At 32.5% G+C, this 22,354-nt stretch overlaps 1 protein-coding gene across 2 annotated transcripts in view; it reads right to left on the bottom strand.

Moving 5' to 3' along the window:
- LOC149796912 (protocadherin-11 X-linked-like) overlaps positions 1–22,354 on the bottom strand; it is a 60,008-nt gene that overhangs the window by 21,245 nt on the left and 16,409 nt on the right. The gene's annotated exons all lie outside the window — the stretch shown is intronic.

Below are 22,354 nucleotides of genomic sequence, written 5' to 3'. Positions count from 1 at the left end.
ACTGCATCATGTAATGGCAGATCTAGATCTATGCAGTTTGCAGTTGCACTCAACTCACAAGCAAGCATAGATTTTAATTCACAAAATGAGAAAATGTCTTCTTACATGAAATATTTGAATGTTATAAATGAATGCGAATATAAATGAATTCATAGATATTCATGTTTAATATCTGTCATATTCATCAAGGTCATAGAGCCATTTATACTTACTTATAAGTCAAATCAAACTGCAAACTACATAGACCTAGGTCTGCTCTCATATGATGCAGCATTAGATCTGGGTCTGTGCAGTTTGTTAGGAATAATCCACACTATGCACCAGAAGATCTGGGTCTGTGCAGTTTGTTAGGAATAATCCACACTATGCACCAGAAGATCTGGGTCTGTGCAGTTTGTTAGGAATAATCCACACTATGCACCAGAAGATCTGGGTCTGTGCGGTTTGTTAGGAATAATCCACACTATGCACCAGAAGATCTGGGTCTATGTTGTCTGCAGATGGACTTGATTTATAAGTGTGTAAAAACAGTAACTGTTAAAAATGTTTAGTTGTAAAACCCTGTCATTAAATATTTATTATTGACTTCCCTACCCCATGGAGTCTGTAAAGAAAATTCAAAGCAAACATAATTTGCCTTGGTCAAGCTTCTGTGGTCAATGTGGTAGGGTTTATGCACATATAATATTGTATATGGCATTAGAATTATAATCAATTTAAGGTACTCAGTATTCAAGAGTACATGTACAAGTCATTGTCACTACCAGTATGTTATTTTAACAACATACATCACTGCAATGTGCCATGTATTTAACATCATATACCACTACAATGTACCATGTATTTAACAACATATACCACTCTAATGTACCATGTATTTGACAACATGTACCAGCGCAATATGCCACATATTCAGCAACATATGCCACTGCAATGTACCATGCATTTAAGAACATATACCACTGCAATGTACCATGTATTAACAAAATATGCCACTGCAATGTACCTTGTATTAAACCATATATACCACTGTAATGCACCATGTATTTAACAACATATACCACTGCAATGCAGCTAATAAGTTGCAAAGATATAGCAGCCAGCACTGAACCTTTGTGAAATCAAAAATTGATCAGATATATCAAGAAGTGTTTAGTCTCAGCTTTTCTGTATCTAAGGCACCTCACCCCCATTCCTATCTGACACTAATCTAACAGTCTATTACTGTACTAATAGCAATGTCTTGAAAATTTTCTAATGAAATATTATGTGATGAAAACAGCAATTTAAGAATGAAGAAACTGTAAAGTTATTGTCAATATGTAACAAAGGAACTGTAGTGATACTGTCAATAAGTAATAAATATACATAAGTAATATATAATGATGACAAGAAGGAATTCATTATACAGGTCTGGGATGGGCCAAATATGGACAGTGGGTTGGATCTGGCCCAACACCTGGTTTTATCTGTTAATTTACATCATAGGGTATGGCTTTAAAAATCATATATATGGCCCATGTACTGGAGGAAGTTGCCAATGCCTGTTATAGGGGCTGACATATTTTTCTTTATCCCCATGCCCATGACCTTTTTATTCCAACTTTGGCTGGGTACAGTCCTAGGACACCTGGATCCCAATATCTAACTAAAGTCATTCCAAGCATTTAAAACAGCATATATTATTATGTACTATACTTGGTAAATGCATCTATGTATGTTCATGTCATGTCAAACTTTACATTGCTCATTTCTGTCAACATCTACATGGTTTTCAGTGAGGACCAAATGTAAAATTTATGGCCTCCACCTTGGTCTTGGAGTTTTCAGCCTGTGATTATACATTAAACCAAATGTATTTGCTCTAACAGCATTTTTGTTCATAAATGTATATCCTATAAAACCAAAATATTTAGAATGTTACTAACAGCTATAAAATGGTGTATCTCAAACAAATATCTGATATGTACCAAAAATCAAAGCAAAATATTGGAATTAATGATCCCATAAATTGTTGCAAAATTATGGACTTGAAGATAATGTAAATCAAAGCAAAATACTGGACTTTAAGGTCCCATAAAACAATGCAAAATATTGGACTTAAAGGTCCCAATAATCAATGCAAAATATTGGACTTAAAGGTCTCATAAATCTATGGAAATACAATTGGACATAAAGATCCCATTAATCAATGCAAATTATTGGACTTAAAGATAACATAAATTAATGAAAAATCATGGACTTAAAGGTAACATAAATCAATGCAAAATATTGGACTTAAAGATACTGTAAACAAATGCAAAATATAGGACTTAATGGTTACATACAGCAATGAATTTCCATGTAAATTCCACTTAAGAATGCAACCAGCATGAAAGAATACCATCATAATATTTTTACAGAGAAAAGAATGTCTCAAGGTGAAATGTCCAAGAGCAATATTCTTCACTTACCCTGCCTTGTCAAAACACTCAGCAAAAAACAATCTAGTTTAAAATCACATTTACTTTTTTCACACACAGCTGTGACTCAAATCCCTTTTAGGTATGTAATGTAATAGAAAACACATAAGTGGTGACAAAAATGTCCTCATCCAACAATACCATCACTTGGGGCCAAGAGTTAAAACCCTGCTCTAATTAAATGGATCTGTTTTCTTCTGACCATCTATCAACAAAGCAAGAGGTGTTATTTTGGTTAAAGGTGATGCCAAACATTGCTTTTCTTACCTGGGCATTAGAGAAACATGGGTACCATGTTGAGTTGGTAATCTGTAATCATGTTACTTAGCTACCCAGTTATCTACATGCGTTGAGGAAATGAATGAAAATAATCACTAACCTTTATAAAGTCAATGGTATATTTCCTATTTATTACCCTACATATGTCTAGCACCATTTTTCTGACATCAGCACACAACCCAGTTAAACTCTCACTCTTATTAAATGACCATTATAGTCCTTTGCAACACCTTTTAGTACTTACTAATAGTCAGCCAAAGATATTCTGACTCAGTGGCATTGTCAAAGTAGCAGACATTGGTCAGTAAAAGTAGTATGTCAAAAAATTAAATGAAAACATGACATGTGGATTTTAATAAATATTACTGTGAGGTCATTAAAATTAAAATTAACTGAACATAGTGTTACATATCACACCATTAGCTACTCGAATAGTATTAGCTTTTCCTTCTCTCTCTCTCACTCTCTCTCTCTCTCTCTCTCTCTCGATTGATTGATTGATTGATTGATTGATTGATTGATTGATTGATTGATTGATTGATTGATTGATTGATCAAGAGAGAGAGAAATGGTGGAATGTGTGATTGTAGGAATCAAGGTCTCTGAAACATTACATTGAAATGTTTATGGATTTCATAAAATGTTTTAACCAAATTTGCAAGCCCTACCTTTTTCAATCCCTAATTTAGAATATTCTGAATTTATTCAGGTGGTTTCCCACCTACATTATCGGTTCTACAACAGAACCTGTTAATATTTATACACACACGCATGCACATTAAATTTATATTTTATATGATTAAGTAAAGCATATATTAATAAATAGATAAATACCGGTACTAAATTTCTTCTCAAAAAGTTGTGCACAATTGTTTCCATCAGAGTATGGTAGTTAATGTGAATGACAAGAAATTCATAATTCAGTATGGAAAAATAAACGAATCCTATTGAGTTTTTCTACATAAAAGTTTCCAATTTTTCTCACTAATTTTGTTCTCAAACAAAGTGGATAGGAAGAATCGTGCAGAAAATAGTTTTCAGTCACTTTGGGGGTCACAAATCACAAAAATTAGCTGATATTTCTTTACGTAAAATTTAAAATGTAATAAAGAACCAAAAAGGTCAGAAATTTGAATTGTTTTAACAGAATATTATTTCTCCTGGCTACAGTCTACATTCAGTTTTATTTGTTTATTGTCAGAAATAATGGACTAAGTTAATTTCTAACATGAAAAAGGCCAGGCCCATATTCTAAAACTTATTTTGAGCAAAGAAATGGATGTTTGAAACATCAAAATTAGATGCACTACTTAGGTTATATGTCAGTGAGTCTGAATTCAAGAAACTATCCTTCTAAGTTCTGTAATTTTAACTTTGTTATAACTAAAGGTGTAAACTGTGGAAGTTTGAGTATTCTGAATATTTTGAGTATTCTGAGCATGTGCTCAACTTTTTATATATAAAAAATCTCAAGAATACCAGTCCATGTCCTGTTTAAAATGATCTGCTCTGGAATTGTGAAAAACTGTCTCATCTAAACTATGATGCTCAAAATCCAGATCTGGGATGAGGAGAAAGACAGGCATAAATCTAGCTATAAATAAAAATTTGTGGATAGGAAGATAACATGTAACATAATGTAAGTATGCAAGTCAAAAATCAGTTTCAACATCCTGGTATAGAATCAATAACAAAAAGACTAAATCAGGTATAAAATGAAAATTTCATCCCCATTTAATAAACATTTGTGCTGTGCAAGCATAACAAATGAGATCTTCTGCAGCTGCATGGCTGCACTGTAATGACAAATTGGCACTACAAGGGAAGGACAGAAGGAACCTATCAGATGACAGTGTCAAAATTTCTATTTGATAGATCAAAATCAAATTACAAATGAGCTGAGAAGGTATTGGGCAAACTAGCTGGAATTTTGAAGCTGTCATTTAAAAGATGGTGTTTATGTCATCACCTTAATCCCCATGCAAGTAAATCCCATTCAAGCAGAAACTCAATAAAATTTACACATCTGCTGTTGCAGTATGTCTCATCTGAAATATGTAATACTTCCTTTAAAATTGTTAAAAAAAATCATCAATTATACAATGACACTTTTATGAAATTGTTAAATATTGCTTTCAAATTATTTAAACCATTCTATTTGTGGTTGCAGGAGTCACTCTGGGCCAATTAGTGGAGTTCCTGACTTGTTAGGGTAGCACATTTTATATCTGCCCAGACCAGACTAGGTTGACTGCCTTTTTGTGCCCTTGGAAAAGGTACTTTGCTCCCATTTTCTTGGCATGATATATTAGTTTTTAGTTTATTTTAGTGTGATAAGCCAATAAAATGTTAAAAGCACCATTAAAAAAATAATTTAAAAAAACAAAAAATATTTTGATGCATATTAAAAGTAATAACTATAACACTATTAATATTAAAAATCATGGATAATAATAATAATAATAATAATAATAATAATAATAATAATAATAATAATAAGTAACCTTGAGATTATTAGCTCTGGTACTCAGCTGTCTATATTATGCTAATCATTTTAATAAACCCTATTTAAAGCTATTATTATTGTTATTATCATCATTATTATTATTATTGTTGTTGTTGTTGTTGTTATTATTATTATTATTATTATTATTATTATTATTATTATTATTTGCAAATATTAAGTTAATTAACATTTATAAAATCAATGGAAATTATAAGCAATGTACCTGAAAGTAATGTTATATCTTTCATATTAATCAAAGAATAGCAGATGGAAAACTCAGAGAATTTGACATACCTGTTCCCTTAAGGGTATGGTGGATTTTAAGAGAGAACCTATAATAATACATGCACACTCTGATAATGCATAGATCTGATACAAAGATAAAATCTCAAACACCATCCTCAGGCAAGATGATCATTAAAAAGTGTCAAACTGTCCAAGCATCATACATTTGACCCAGTCAGGAATCTATAGAAGCAACACTTAAATCGATTTCTTCTTTTTATCACTTCTGAATTTGTCTGCATTGTTACAATGTATTGGAGCCCTCCATGCTATCAAAGGAACACTTCTCTTGGCCTTAAACTCTGATAACTACACGTAGTGGGGGTCTTGCTTGGTAAAAAGAAAGGTGAAACATTCTGTATTCTTCTTGACAACCTCACAAATCCTGGCAAGCCGATAACTGATCCATGTATTTTAGTGTGACAAGTGAGAATTAATGGCCACGCTAGGCCCTGAGTAAAGAGACTGGTACCCCTATAGGTGTTTGATCTGGAGTTCTAAAGAGAGTCGATTGAGACCTCTTTCATAAAATACACATGTACTGATTCTCCTCATTCTGTGATCAATAAATCATTTGCAACGGCTGACTATCTAGTAAGGAAGGATATTGACAAATTTGCAAATCATGGTGAAGAAAATGAAATGATAGAGTGTCTAATGTCACCCCCAAAATATATTGCCACTGTTCTGAGGACTCTTCAGGGAATTCTCAGGTGAGAATTGAGGCACATCTATGGCAAAGCACTTGAAAAAGACTATATTAAAACTTAATCAAGCTAAAGTTTGCTTCCCTGAAGGAAATGAAAACTATTTTATGAAGGATATTCAAAGGAGCACAAAATTTCCGTTGTGGACAAATATACTATTAACATAGATGTTCAATATCAAAGTGAAATTCAGAAAGGGTTTCTTTTTATAAGAAAGTGCCCTTACTTTGTTTCCCCATATCACAACCAAGGGAACAACCTCATCAATTTGTCAAAAGAAATTGGGGTAGAGTTTTATTATCCAATGAAGATACTCGAGTAAATATTGACTCAAATTGTGTAAAACTAAGGGTCAGCTTATCATGAAGCATGGGCCTGTCATCAGAAAATATGGTTCTACAGAGGTGTCTGCTGAGACAGGTCGGAGTGCAAATGTAACATCAGAAAAATTAATAAATGTCATACAAAGTTTATTATAGGAAGAACTTTTGCAATGAATACAAAATGCTTTTATCAAAGTGGGTCAGTGGGTATATTTTTTGTCTACATCATTTTCCTTTCTGATCATTATGTTCAACAAATGTAAGTAACTTGAGTGGGCTGGAATCTTTTTATTGGTATTTTTCAGAAATCATTAACAGTTATAAGAACTTTGAAACCTGCAATAAATGTGAATTTTACTTTGGGCAAACATCTATACTTCCATAAATGTAAATAATGATGTTGCTATGTAGTGGGTTGGTTTTGTGGCCATGTTGTGCCAGGTAATCAATATGAAGTACATAGGCACAAGACAGATGGTGCACATCAACTGTTGTCCAATCAAAACTTAGGGCAAGATTAACATGTCCAATTAAAAGTTTGGATAATTTGGATAAGATTGCCAATATGAATACTCCAACAAGAAAAATAACATGTTGGTTTACATACAGACAGTACATTTAAATTTTTGTGTTTAATTAAGGGCCAAATAAAAATGGGGAGGATGCAAAATGTTGATCTAACAATTGAGAATAATATATTGATCATCTATAATGGGATCTGGTAATTATCTAATTTATGGCTAACAGTCATACTGTAAGTGTCCTGCAAATATAAAGTTGAACAAATATAGAAAGCTTCATGCATGTCAATTTCATTTATTTTTCCTCCCTTGTCGCAAGAAAGAGTAGGACTTCTGAAGCCCTTCTTTTAGTGTAGCACTAAGACTGTAAAGCAGTAAATGCTATTTCTTCACATATATGTACACATTAAAATATGATTAAATTTGTCAATTTTAAAAATAAAACAATATTTTAAGTTCTATTTTATCTAATTAAAAATTTGTGTTTACATTATACATTACCAATGCTTTTCAAATACTTTTGTACACTATATAGTCATTACTGCTGTAAATTACAGTCACTAATGCTGTACACTGGATAATCATTACTGCTGTATAGTGTGTAGTCATCACTGATGTACACTATAATCATTACACTGTACACTATATGGTCACTACTACTGTACACTATAGTCACTACTACTGTAAACTGTATAGTCACTACTGTTGTACACTATGATCATTACTGCTGTACACTTTATAACCATTAGTGCAGTACACTGTATAGTCATTACTGCTGTACACTCTATAATAAATAGAGCTGTATGCTGTATAATAATTACTGCTGTACACTGTATAGTCATTGCTGCTGTACACTGTATAGTCATTATTGCTGTACACTGTATAATCATTACTGCTGTACATTGTAGTCATTACTGCTGTACACTCTATATTCATTACTGCTGTACACTGTATGGTCATTACTACTGTACACTGTATATTCATTACTACTGTACACTGTATAATAATTACTACTGTACACTGTATATTCATTACTGCTGTACATTGTATAGTCATTATTGCTGTACACTGTATAATAATTACTGATGTTCACTGTACAGTCATTACTGCTGTACACTGTATAGTCATTATTGCTGTACACTGTATAGTCAGTACTGCTGTACACTATAGTCATTACTACTGTACACTGTATAATAATTACTGATGTACACTGTATAGTCATTAGTACTGTACATTGTATAGTCATTACTACTGTACACTAATCATATCAATTTGAAACTTGATTATGCACAGTCAGTGTTTTTTATATTTTTCAGATTTGTTTCGTAGCCACTTGTGCATACATTGTCATACATTTTTTTTTAACCAATTATAATATTTGAAACATTATTTGTATAGCTCTTATACAGATCAACAGCAACATATTAAACTGTAATCAACTTTGTTTCATGTAATGTCACATTTAAATTATTTAAGCCATTTTGGTTCTCTTGTAACATTGCCCCCTGCTGTGGCCAGAGAAATCTGTTATCAATAAAGCTCTGGTCTGTTTTAAATATTCCAGGTACAATCGAAGTCTCGCTATTTCAACTGCTTTACCCAGCTATTAGCCAAGATATCTGCCATACATATACCAAAAGGATTGTGAATAAATTTTAATTTATTTTAATAATATCAATAACTGTTTCATAGAATTTAGTTTCCAAACTCTGAATGGTGTTATGATTTTGATTAACAAAGTAACAGAGAAACTCTTTGCACATCAGGTCACAACTTTTACATATATAATAAAATTATACCAAAAGTAACAGTAGAATACAGCAATTTATGTGAAACATATTTTACATTTTAAAACTTTAACACAGGACCTTTAAAATAGGAACCCGACAATTAACACAAGACCTTTAACACAGACCTCAACACGTCACCCTTTGCAAGCTCAGTGTTGAAAAATAGGCCAAATGCACTTTTCTGCATGTCAAAAGATGTGAATAATGAAGGCAAGAGACATGGTAGTTCAGTGATTATCATGATGCACTTGCAACCAAGTGGGTGTCAGTTCAAATCCTAAAATTGGATCAGCCCATGTTAACTGCCTATTGAGTGTCCTTGGGTAATGCACTTTAGTTTAATTGCTTCAACACCAAAGGTGTAAAACAACAAACCAAACCAATTACCAATAATGTCTTTGATGATACATCCACCATCTTTATCACAAGAAAAGTGACATCTATGTCATGCCATTCAAAGATGGAAAAAAAATGAACATATTGACCATAGAAATGCCTTTTTTGGAGGGTGGTGGTGGTCTAATTAACAATTATTTTCCTTCAAAAGAAAACATTACAGATAAGTGGAGATGTGCATTTAGATAATTATATCCTTCAAAATAGCACCCTCTAGGCTTTTAAGTTGAGGCTAGCCGCTAACCAATGATTTAAGTCTCTGTTACAACCTGGATGTATTAAACTCATTACACAGAATAAGGGTTTGTTTCAGGTAATGTCTGCCATGCACTCAGCTTGTAAACATATCCAAATGACTTCTTTATAATCTGACCTCTTTCAATGTCTAAAGAAGAAAATTACACATCTAGAAATTGAATGGTATTTAAAAACATTTCCGACGAAATCAATGATGGCTAAAGTGACCATCAGTTTGGTCAGGTTAATTACATTAATTGAAAGGTGTCAGTTTTTAACCTTGGTGAACATTAGTAATTATCATGCACTCTCCTCAACTCTAATCAGGTAGAAATATACAGGTACAATAAAGAGTGTGTCCATCCCAAGTACCAGCTGACATGACATAGTGTGCAACAATATGATGATGAGTTCCCTTCCTTGAAGGAACTCTTTGTGACCCTGCTACAGCATGCTATGGATGTTTTCTTGTGGAACTGTGTATGGAATATTAAAATTTTCTACAAGCTCCACCTCCCCATGTGTTTCCCATTGGCTATTTTACATCTACAGTTTATTTTCTGAAAATAGGAGTGTATGACTTATTTAACGTGTTCTGAGAATTCCGTTTCTGGCTTGCATCCATATACTGATGCGTGTATATTCTCTTTCCCTTCTATTTGGCTTACAGATAACTTAAATGCTAATCTTCAAGCATTGTTGGTCTATATCTCAACATGCTTACAAAGGAGTAACAACCACCATGGGCTAACATGTATGCATGTGCACACACACACACACACACATGCACACATACACAAACACACACACACACACACATGCACACACACATGCATGCACACACACACATGCATGCACACACACACACACACACACACACACACACACACACACTCTGCTACTTTAGATTCACCAACTGATATCAAACTGATACAATTTATCCTTATGGGGGAATATACATCCATACAGACCAAGATCCCCTATAAATTCAACATAAAAATTCAGTTTCACTCTTGCAAAATGCTTTATTAAGATTTTCTTATTATATTTACCATTTTCTTTAGATTCAGAAAGTCCTACTGCAATGCCTGATATCTGCTTTAAAGTTTGCAAAAAAAAGTAAAATAGAACAGATCTTTTGGGCTGCAAACCTTGTCTCCAACCATCAAGAGTGTACAATGATAATTAATTATAATTGAAAGAAAATTACAACCAAGGTCCAATATACAGATATGAAATAGAGTCAGTTTACAAATTAAGATTTTCATTATTTGAGTGCAACATGTCCACTTGATGTTTAAAACCTAAATGTCCACTGACAATAAACCATTATTTTTTATATTAACATAGTTGACTGAAGAAAAAAAAATAGCTTGACAATGTTCTTTAATAATTCCTTTATGCTAGCCATGAATTTTGCTAGCAATCCTTAAATATTATTTTTCATGTCATACATATATTTAGTTCTTAAAATTGAGAAATAAATTTCTTTCTTTTATATTCTCAATACACTGAACAGTATCTTATTTATTTTCCAGATCACTTAGGGTTCAGTCAATCAATGAAATGAAACATAATGCATTAATGGAAATAGCATCTATATCTGTAAGGACTAAAATTGCATGCATTTCTTGAATATCATGAGGACTTTGTAAATTAGTCCCTCTATTAAAATACCAAGAAACAAATATGGTCTGAAACTGACTATGCAGACAGAGCTTGTCAGTAATATTACAAAACAATATTATATATATATATATATATATATATATATATATATATATATATATATATATATATATATATATATATATATATATATATATATATATATATATATATATATATATATATATATATATATATATATATATATATATATATATATATATATATATATATAAAACAGTTAAAAAGTGAAATCTACAGTTTCAAGCTTATTAATTTATCCAATTCATACCAAAAAAATAAATTTGATGACAACTCAGTTGTCAAAAGAACAAAAATCAAAAATGAATGATTCTTTTATACATTGAAAACAAAAAACTGACCACTGCTGCATCTACAGTCTGCTCAACTCCAAAATGGGTCAGTTAAAACTAGTATTGAAATAAAATGAAATTTAAAAATAGAACTTTTACACTAGTTTAAGTCAAGTGATAAACTTGCCTCTGAAAATGTATACCTGTAGAGCAGTCCAAATTTAAAAGATGCAAAACTAAGTACAATACCTGACAATAATGAATTCCATGACCAAACTGACCATCAGGTGTGTGCAGGGTCAGCTCATGTCCCATAGTTGGACCACACTGACCATTTAAGCCCATGCCTCGCCTGAGTGACTGGCTAGTAATTAGGATGCAAAGTCACAAACAAGATGAGTCTTCAAACATTTTCAGATGAAGGAATGGAGCACACAGATCCAGTCTACCCAGGACGAGGGGTACAGATTCACACATAGGTATGCATATATTTGCTTAAATGACCCCAGTCTTTGGTCAGGCAGGTGTAGAAATATCTTCTCAACTGTCTAGATACATAATTAGATAGGTGTTGGAATTCAATCAAATAACCATGCTAATGTTATCAGACTGTGTGATGAGAGAGAGAGAGAGAGAGAGAGAGAGAGAGAGAGAGAGAGAGAGAGAGATCCATTAATAAATCAGCTAATTAGCTGATCACTCAGATGTGTCAATTACTGAACTAATTACAGTCAATTAATAAATCAAATATATCAGTAAAATTAAAAAATGTAAGAATATTCATTTAAAATAAATGGGAATAAAGCTAAGACAATAAAAATTGAAAAAATTAAAAAGTCTTGTAAATATAAAAATAAATAAATAAATTTACCACGATGTAATTGCAATGAAATATACTCCAATATTCACCTTTAAATCCCGTAATATATATTTCCAGTCTATCATTGCAGTAGTAGGAGTCATCTCTCATAACTGTAAAGCACAAATTTACAGAGACCTGTGTGCATCTGATAGGCTTCAAAGAACATTCTATAGTCTCATAGAAGTTTCCCCAATGGTTAGGAGAATAATGTTTGACTTCTTTCATATTCTAAATAATTGATCAGCACCCACTGATTCACTGTTGTTTTGTGATTACTGTGTTACATAAGCCTGGCTATGGTCAAACATTACCAAGTACTTCAGTGGGAAAATCCAACAAAAGACAATAACAGAAGGTAAGGATATTTTGGTGTGATGTATTTAAACTTGTCAACAGCTACAATCACAATCAGATGGTATTTATTACTGGGACATGCAATTGTTTTATTTACATTCAACTTTCCTTTTTACTCAGTCAAGTTAATCCCCATTGATCTTGCTTGTTGGTCCTTTTAGCAAGGTGGTGTAATTTCAAATATAAGCCTAGACTAGTGTCTTGGCCAATTTACAGTGGACAGCCCCAAAAGTTTACATTTAGTGATTGGAAAACAGTCAAATGTCAACAGGCCCAAAAGCTGTAGGTGGATTTTTAATAATTCAATCTCTCCCAAATGAACTTAACAATTTTTTATTTAAAAGTATATGTTTACATTTATTTATATGACTGAAAATGTAAAATATTGTCCCAGATAATTCAGCTGTGTATATATGATTGTTATATTTTACTATTATTATTATTATTATTATTGTTAATATTTATTAATGAGCATTATTATCCTGTTTTCGGTTATGAGCAACAGCCAAATTTGCTACTACATATACTTCCTAGTAATTCATTACTTCAGCCACAGAAGGTGTTTCACTTCAGTATATTGTAAATAATATGAACTCAATGAAGGCAAATTAAAATCTAAAAAAAGGTATATTTTTTTTCCCCATGAAGACATTTTTATCTGAACTCTTTATCTGTGGACCACTGTAAAGTGTTTTAAATCATGCCCAATCTGACAAGCATAATCCCATTGTATATCACCATTAAGGTAGCAGCTGCAACCATCTTGCAATCAAAATGGTCATTGACTTTAACAATTTTGTACATGTACTACTAATTGAAGAAAAAAAATATACATATGGACCCATTCAGCACATAAAACTGCTCAACATCAAAACTCAACAAAGAAAGGCAACATATATTTTCCATGGATTTTTCACAGGTGAAGTGAAAATTTGAATTCTGAGACTCTAGTGGTCACACCTGGGCACAAGAACTGGTATAGGATATATTAAATTTATTCAGTACACACGGAAACAGGTATTATCAATCACATCCTACAATGAAATGCATTTAAACATTTCGGTAACTTGTACTTGGATAGGAAATTTGGCTTACTGAAGTATACACATACAATGATTCAACCTTCAGACTGTGTATGAAACCAAGCGGAAATTATCAATTCTTTACAATGAAAATTAGACATCCTTTTCAGGACAGGCAGTGATCTTGCTATTGGTTACAAAAGAATCATTCATGCTGACTATAAAGTGAAATTAAATTTGTTTCATGGTCATGTAATGATATTACAGTTTACGATATATCTGACTTAGCCTTATTAAATGTTACATCTGCTTCTCAATATGCATTGCAACACACCAATAACCAATGCATCAATAATGAGAAACTCACACAGCATCCATTTATCACTTAGGTGACAAAATGTTGCCTGGCATGAGAACTAAAATCCTTGTCTTGATGTTGTTGTTTTGGGGTTTAACTCCATTTTCAGTGCATGAAAGGCAATCTAATCAGAAATTAGTAAGAATTCACCATACATACTCACTTATAACTTGAGACAATCTGCAAAACAATAGAGACCCTGACCTGCCATCACATAATGTACCAGCAGATCAGGGTTGATGCTACTTGTTCTACCAATCCCTCCTAATAAATTGCATAGAGCCAGATCTGTTGGCACATTATGGTTGTTAGGATAATCAACTGTGCTCACTTGGAGATTTTAATCAGATACATGGTGGGGGTTGGAACAACTGAACAATCTAGACAATTGGCACATCACATGATAAATTCTTGTTTTCTGATTGGCTGACCACATGGATATATTTTAAGACAGTAAACATTTCCCTCTAACAACAAAATGATGTATGCGACTTTGGGAATTATTTCTATTCCAGAAAGCAATATTACAATGTGCTGACGTTATATGGATTCATATGTTTTAAAGTAATAAACATATTGGGTCATAAGTATTAATTACCCAATAAGTCACTGGCCATACAGTAACATATCTACTGGGTCCTGTGTGTTAATTACCCTATAAGTGACTGGCCATGCAGTAACATATCTACCAGGTCCTGTGTGTTAATTACCCAATAAGTGACTGGCCACACAGTAACATATCTACTGGGTCCTGGGTGTTAATTACCCAATAAGTGACTGGCCATACATTAACATATCTACTGGGTCTTGTGTGTTAATTACCCAATAAGTGACTGGCTATACAGTAACATATCTACTGGGTCCTGTGTGTTAATTACCTAATAAGTGACTGGACATAGCCTTTAAGTGGAATATTTACTGAATCAACACATCATAATGTATCTGCAAAGACAATCTACTCAAAATCAGATCCCTGTTGTCCTATGTGAAGATCTAACAGCAACCATGTAGAGGTCATGTTCTGGTGACTTATGTTATTACCATATTTGCTAATTTTATCAGCCAATCAGATGAAGTCCTATTCATGTATGGTTGAATGTGTGCTGATTGATTTGATTCACTTTCAGATTTTCTGAAAGCTGCATTTCCATTGCCTTCAAATGTTGCCAGAACATGACACCTTAGCAGTTGCTGTCAGATCTTCATGTAGGACAGTGGAGATTTTATTTTAATCAGATTGCTGCATAAGAAGTCTGTTAATAACATAATTAGTAATTAGCCATGCCATTTAAGTGTAGCTGTGAATATAACAAGACATATTATTACCCATTCCTTTGGACACTGTCCTACAGTAGTGGTCAGTGGGGTATAGTGACTTCCCCTTCATCTTGGATACTATACACCAAAAACAAGATTATAGGAGAACCGTTTCCTACTGAGAAGGCAATAATAGAATGCTGGTATCCTGATAAACAGTATTCTACTGCAATACATGTCATTTTTTAGCTGTATGTAGCAATTGTTGAAGGAATGACAAGGAATAATAATAAACATAATAATAATAATAATAATAATAATAATAATAATAATAATAAAGTAATTATTATGTATAATTGGAAGTGGGACCAAAATGATTCCAAAAGATTCAGTTAGGAAATTTGTGCTACCATATATACTCCCATAAAAGTCAAGTCAAATTGCAAACTGCATGAACCCAAATCTGCCATTCATAATTGTCAGGAGTAATCTTTAGAACAAACAACATAGACCCTAATCTGCTGTCCTATTATGTGATGGCAAACCAGGTTCTATGTTGTTTGCAATTGGACTCAAATTGCAAGTGAATATATATGGTACATGGAACAAATACTGTCAAATCTAAGAAAGTTTTTTAAAAAAATTTTCTTTAATTTATTCTTTCTCTTATATGTAGAAATATGCAACACACTTATGTAGGCATGTAGTAGAACCTAATTAGACCAAAAAAGAAACAAATAATGCATGTAAAACTACTTTGTCATTCATGATTCAAGCCTGTGGTCATTTCTTATACAGAATATAATTAAAAAAAAAAAAAAAAAAAAAATAATAATAATAATAATAATAATAATAATAATAATAATAATAGTAGTAGTATAATAATAATAATAATTCTTACCCGTCACTAAGAATGATCCAAACTGCCTACCTAAATTTAACAAGAAATGAATGTGTTTAGCAGGTTCCATAACAAGTACATTTAGTGATTGGAAACCAGTCATACCGATAAACAAAGACAAAGCACTAATAGAAACCTGGTCAACTGAAATGGCTGTGAACTTTCAAAGATCTGAATTTCCAAATACACACTAAAGCAGTGCAAGTTGTCTATTGTCTTCTACAGAAGGTTCAGAACAATAAGAAATGAACCATTGTTTAGAGTAGACATTTACAAATCTGTTTAGTTATTGCCTTTTTAAAACAAATTATGATTGGTTATTTTGCCAAATCATTAAAGAAAATACCAAACAAAATACAACTGATTTCATGATGTCATCCAAGGATTTTATGCTCTCAGTATAACTAGGTGTTTTAGTGGGGATACATCGATTAACAGTGTGACTAAAAATATGCTGCAAAGTTAAACTTATGAATTGCCAAATCACATGTAATTAAGCCCACCAGTTAGCATAGTGATGTCTCAAAATTAGGGATCTGACTTGAAATTTAACCAACCACTTTATTAGAAAATAATTGTTGTTAATGGTGAAAATTTCAGGAAAACTAGTTGAAATACATTGACGTTATGAAAGTGTAAAGTTGTACATGTTCTATAATGGAATTAGTCTAGGTGAGTGACTGGTCACTTAACAAGGCCACTTTATTGTCTGTCAAGCTTTAAGTACACTGATCTTATTACATAGTAAACCAACCATGGTTCAGGTGAGAGTGGACAAATCAAACAGAGCCCAGATTAAAAGTGGAGATCAGTCCAATGGAATGCTGCATAAACAACACTTGACTGACAATTATGGGTGGGTAGGTGGAGCTTGACGATTCATCAATTATACATAAAATTATGAACATGTAATGTTGTTGTTGTTGTGGGGTTTAACGCCATATTTCAGCACACAATAGGCTATACATGGCGGCCAGTATTAATGGTGGAGGAAGAACCCAGGAAAACCCCGGAAAGAACCACCGACCCATGAGAAGCTACTGGCAAGTTTTCTCACATACCCACATTAGCCGAATCCAAGACTCGAACCCATGCAGACAGAGGTGAGATGGCAGTGATCCGTAACGGACAGTGCTTTAGACCACTCGGCCACTCGGGGCCCCTATGAACATGTAATAACAGTTAAGATAAATTTAACAAATGTCAGCTAAATAATGTCATTTGGTTTATTAACAAAAGAGTAGTAGTGGATCAGGTGGAATTTAATAGAATCAGCATGTAAAATCAATGCTAATGGCAAAATCAAATGTAACAAAATGATTCTTTACAGTGAAATTTTTTAAATAAAATTCTGTTAAAATTCTGTTAACTGTGCTAATTTCTTCTGCAAAATGTTTTATAGTTACACTATACATCTGGTAAAAAGCATTTGAATTTTATTTGAATGAGGTAGTGTAAAAGGCCTTCTAAAACAACCTGGTTAGGAAGACATGCCACCCACAGATGAGAAAAGTTTAACTTTGAAGAAAGTTCAGGTAATGCGTAAAGAACCTTTGATGTGGTTTGATTATTAATGTTGGGTACAATCAGAGAATATGGAATCTTATCAAGGTTGGCAAATTTCAAATGACAGTAAGAGCTTAATTCTCAAGTAATTAGATTAACAAACCCTAATCCTCACATCCATTCATCTGTCTAGTTAAAATCAACAATTCCTCCTGGATGGTTTTGATCAATATTGATAAAAGTGTCACCAATCCCCCCAATAAGATTTGCTGACATTTACATTTCTGACAGAGAGTATCCATTAATACAGTTAATACAGGTACCACAAGACAGATTTGTCATCTGAGATAAAGACAAGACATAATCCAATACAAGGACACTTCAAGCAAAAGCTTTTAGATCTGCAGTTCAAATTGTTTGATGTTTGTATTGCAAATTTTTTTAACTGGACTGAAAAAAGCAACAATCATCAAAATGGTTTTATATTCACCATTTTATCTTTACAAATTGCACTAAAATCACATTGTAACATAAAGATCTTAGTATATCATGAATATCATGATGATGATGATGATGATGATGATCATCATCATCATCATCATCATCAATCAATCAATTAATAATGATAATAATAATAATGATAATAATAATAATAATAATAATAATAATAATAATAATAATAATAATAATAATAATAATAATAATAATAATAATATTAATTGTTATTATATGTGCATCCATGTTTGGGGTCCAACCTGGGAATTTTTATGTGTGTGTGTGATTTGGACTTTAAGCATAGCTTAAAAAAAATTCAGTCATATCACTATAATGTCTGCAGTTGACAGTTTATACTGGGATGTCTGGCACAAGGGAATCATGTCACAGACAGGTAGCATGATTAATGTCCCCACTCAGTCACATTATCCTGACACCCAGGGCCTTAGGGAGTGATCACGGGTTTTGGGGTAAGAAACACCCAGGCCTCTCATAGTTCTTGTTCGAACAAAATTTTTCTTTTATGAAATTAAAAAGTGTTGTTCATCCCAGACCTCCTTCCAGGCCACAGGGATATATCCCCAGTTGCCCCCTCCTCTTGTCAGCTCTGCTGACACCAGGCCCACCAATCCTAATACTAACTTCTTAATGTTGAGCACCTAGCAAGGCAGCTGTTAGTACTTTTTTTATAATTGTTTGTTACAACTCAGCTGCATTTCGAACCCACAACCTCCCACATCCAAGGCAGATGCTCTAAGCACTAGGCCACAATTTTTTAATATTGTGCATTGGGTTCACCACTAAAGCATATGGAAGCCTTGTATCTACTCTTCTGATACAAAGGTTTGATCTCTTTTTCATCTTTTCTTCATTTCTAAAGAAGCTTTTAGCACAAACTGTTGATCTGGGAATTCTTTTATAAAAAAAACCTTAAGAAGGAAACTATTACAAAATGTAGTTACCTCTAAGATAACTTGAATTGACTGACATAATACCAAGTATCAGTTTCAATTTTACTTTCCAAAACAGCATAACGTTTAATTTCCTCCAATCTATCAACATACAGAGTAAATGAGAAAAACTGACAATGGATAATACCATGGAATGATCAATAAAAGAACAGTCCCAAACACTATATAATCTATTGGATAAGAAGTCAGTCAAACCCTTAGTTAAATTAAAACCTTTGAAACCAGGGTGATCATCCATGAAATGACCAGGAATAAAGCAAGAACCTGAGGCTATCCCAACAGCATTATGACTTACAGTGTTATATCATAAACTAGCCTCTCTTCCCACCTTATACGGCCACAGTTCAGGTCAATGAATTACCATAGTTTATACATGTTGATAATATACTCTCCCAAAAGGTAACAATAAAAATTAACCACTTGAGTTATCTTTTTAGTTCTCAAGCAGATCCATTTTTTCCGTTAAAACAAAGCATGTGACTCCAATTAAGGGAATATTAGCAACTGATTTTGGTTGCTACATACCTAGGTGTTTTGGGGAGTGATGTGCTTGTGTAGCTAAAGTGTTGGGTAACCAATCATCTCTATAATGATAAAGGGCCACATCCCACTAGGGTAATAATGGCTCCTACATTTGATGTCTCCCACTGATATATTAATAGCCCTCTTAAATAACAGCCAATAACATCCCCAGTCAAATAACCAAGGTAAGAAATAAATTGATTTTTATTATCTGATTTGTACTTATTAACATCAATAGGTATTTTAGGCCAAACACACTCCCCTAATACATTTCCCATTAACCCACTATGTAATGTTTTTGTAATTTGAATTGATGACATGTTTGCAGTGAGAAGTCCATTAAAAAGCAAAATAATGTTTTGGTTGTTACTTCTCTCACTGGGGTGTATGTAGTTATGCAAGGGAGAACTTGGAAGGGTGATAGCTGATAAGATCTAAGCCTTACATTTGACATGCCAGATAGAGGTAGAAAGATAGGAATTGTCAAAAAAAAAACATCTTAGACAAGATGACAAATGTACAATAATTTAAAACAATCATATGAAGCACTTCTAAACATGACATATTATTCAAGTAAATGATTGTTCACATGCAACTTTTGTACCAAATAGCTTAATGATATGAAAGCAACATTGATGAAAGAATGAGTTCTGTTACTTTTAACTGGTGATAACTTAAACTGTTATCCTCAAAAAAATCAAAATATTCCATTTAAATGAAAAATGCAAACTTTCATTTTTGGTGTGATCCAATTTGAAAACGCCTTCTTAAATAAACCATGCTCTTAGCATAATCAGCATTACATTATTTATCCACATATCTATCCATCCATAAAAAATTAAGTAAATTTAAATAAATAAATAAATAAATAAATAAATTCAATAAATAAATAAATAAATAAAATGAGTGATGTCTCTGTTTATGCTTTTGTTATATGATCAATCTGTGTGTATGATTTGGATTTTTAATGTAACTTTTAACAATTTTTCATTCATATCACTATTTTCTCTGCAGTGTGGCAGTTTATATTGATGTCTAGCACTGGGACATCATGCTGCGGACATGTAGCATGATGTCCCACCCAGTCACATTATCCTGACACCAGGCCAACCAGTCCTAACACCAACCTCTTAATGCTGAGCACCAAGCAAGGCAGATGTTAGTACCATTTTTGTAAGTCTCTGGTATGACTTGGACAGGGATCGAATCCACGACTCCTGCAGCTGAGGCAGATGCTCTAACCACTAGGCCTCCGGAGCAGTATTATGATCAATCTAAAACAGACATTGGCCGATCATGGGATGCTGTTCAGCAAACAAACAAACTTTATTGACATTTATCAATGTTGATTTTATAGCACATGGGTGTTGATTTTCAGCGTATGAGAGTTGTTTGATCACACATATTGGGAGTCAATTTGATAGTATTTGGGAGTTAATTTTTAGCACATGGGAGTTATTTTATAGTACATGAGTTGATCTTATTGCACACAGGAGTTGATTTTTATAAGAATAGTTAACTTTTGGCATTGAGAATTTATTTTATAGTAAATGGAAGTTGATTTTATAACATGGGAGTCAATTTTATAACTCATGATTCTCTAACACTTGGGAGATGATTGTAGATCACATGGGGAATCAATTTTATAGCACATGGGGAATCAGTTGTATATCAAATGGGGAATCAATTATATATCACATGGGGAATCAATTTTATAGCACATGGGAATGACTTTATAGCACATATGAGGTGATTTTTGTCAAATGGTAGTCTATCACTACAGACTCTAATATTACAAATAAATGTTCACAAATTATCACTGTTAATTTTATATACATTCTGCAGAATTGTTACATCTTTACCTTTTACCATGTTTTACATTTACATTTATTTAGAACGTATCATCATCTTCATACAGGTTAATGCAGATTTTAAATTTAACTTTTAATCAGCACCATAGCCAGTATTGCACAGTGCTGATCTAAACCATTTTATATATATATATATATATATATATATATATATATATATATATATATATATATATATATATATATATATATATATATATATATATATATATATATATATATATATATATATATATATATATATATATATATTATAATTATGAAATCAATCTTGTTGACTTGAAATGATCCGTAATCAACATTCTGTTTGATTCAACACAAGCAATTTGCCAGTTTAATATTTCTAACCACAGTATTATATATATGTATTCAGATTTCTCAAGGCATCAAATAAAAATATAGTTCATTTAAATTAACTATGTATGTTTTCACCTACTTGAAAGCTTCAATATAACCCTAGCCTTTTTTGCCAGCTGGATTCAAACCTTGTTTCAAAATTATGGCATTAATCATGTGATGATAAGAACATTTTTCAAATGACAAAAGCAATATTTTTGATGATTATCTACAAATTTGCTGTTATCCATTTAAGGAATGAATGCTAAACTTTTCAACTACCCTGTCTCAAGTAAATACTTGCTCATAACCCATTTAATTACAACAAATATTCCATTCAACGACAGTTTTTACCTGAGATAATGTGACTTGTGCCTTACAAATTCAACAAGAAAGTATGAGGCATAAGTG

This window comes from Sinohyriopsis cumingii, chromosome 6 (assembly GCF_028554795.1).
Source record: "Sinohyriopsis cumingii isolate HCF-2022 chromosome 6, ASM2855479v2, whole genome shotgun sequence".
In the NCBI taxonomy this organism is placed as follows: domain Eukaryota; kingdom Metazoa; phylum Mollusca; class Bivalvia; order Unionida; family Unionidae; genus Sinohyriopsis; species Sinohyriopsis cumingii.
Note: the sequence above shows the minus strand (reverse complement) of the source record. Positions and strands in the feature narration are given on the sequence as shown.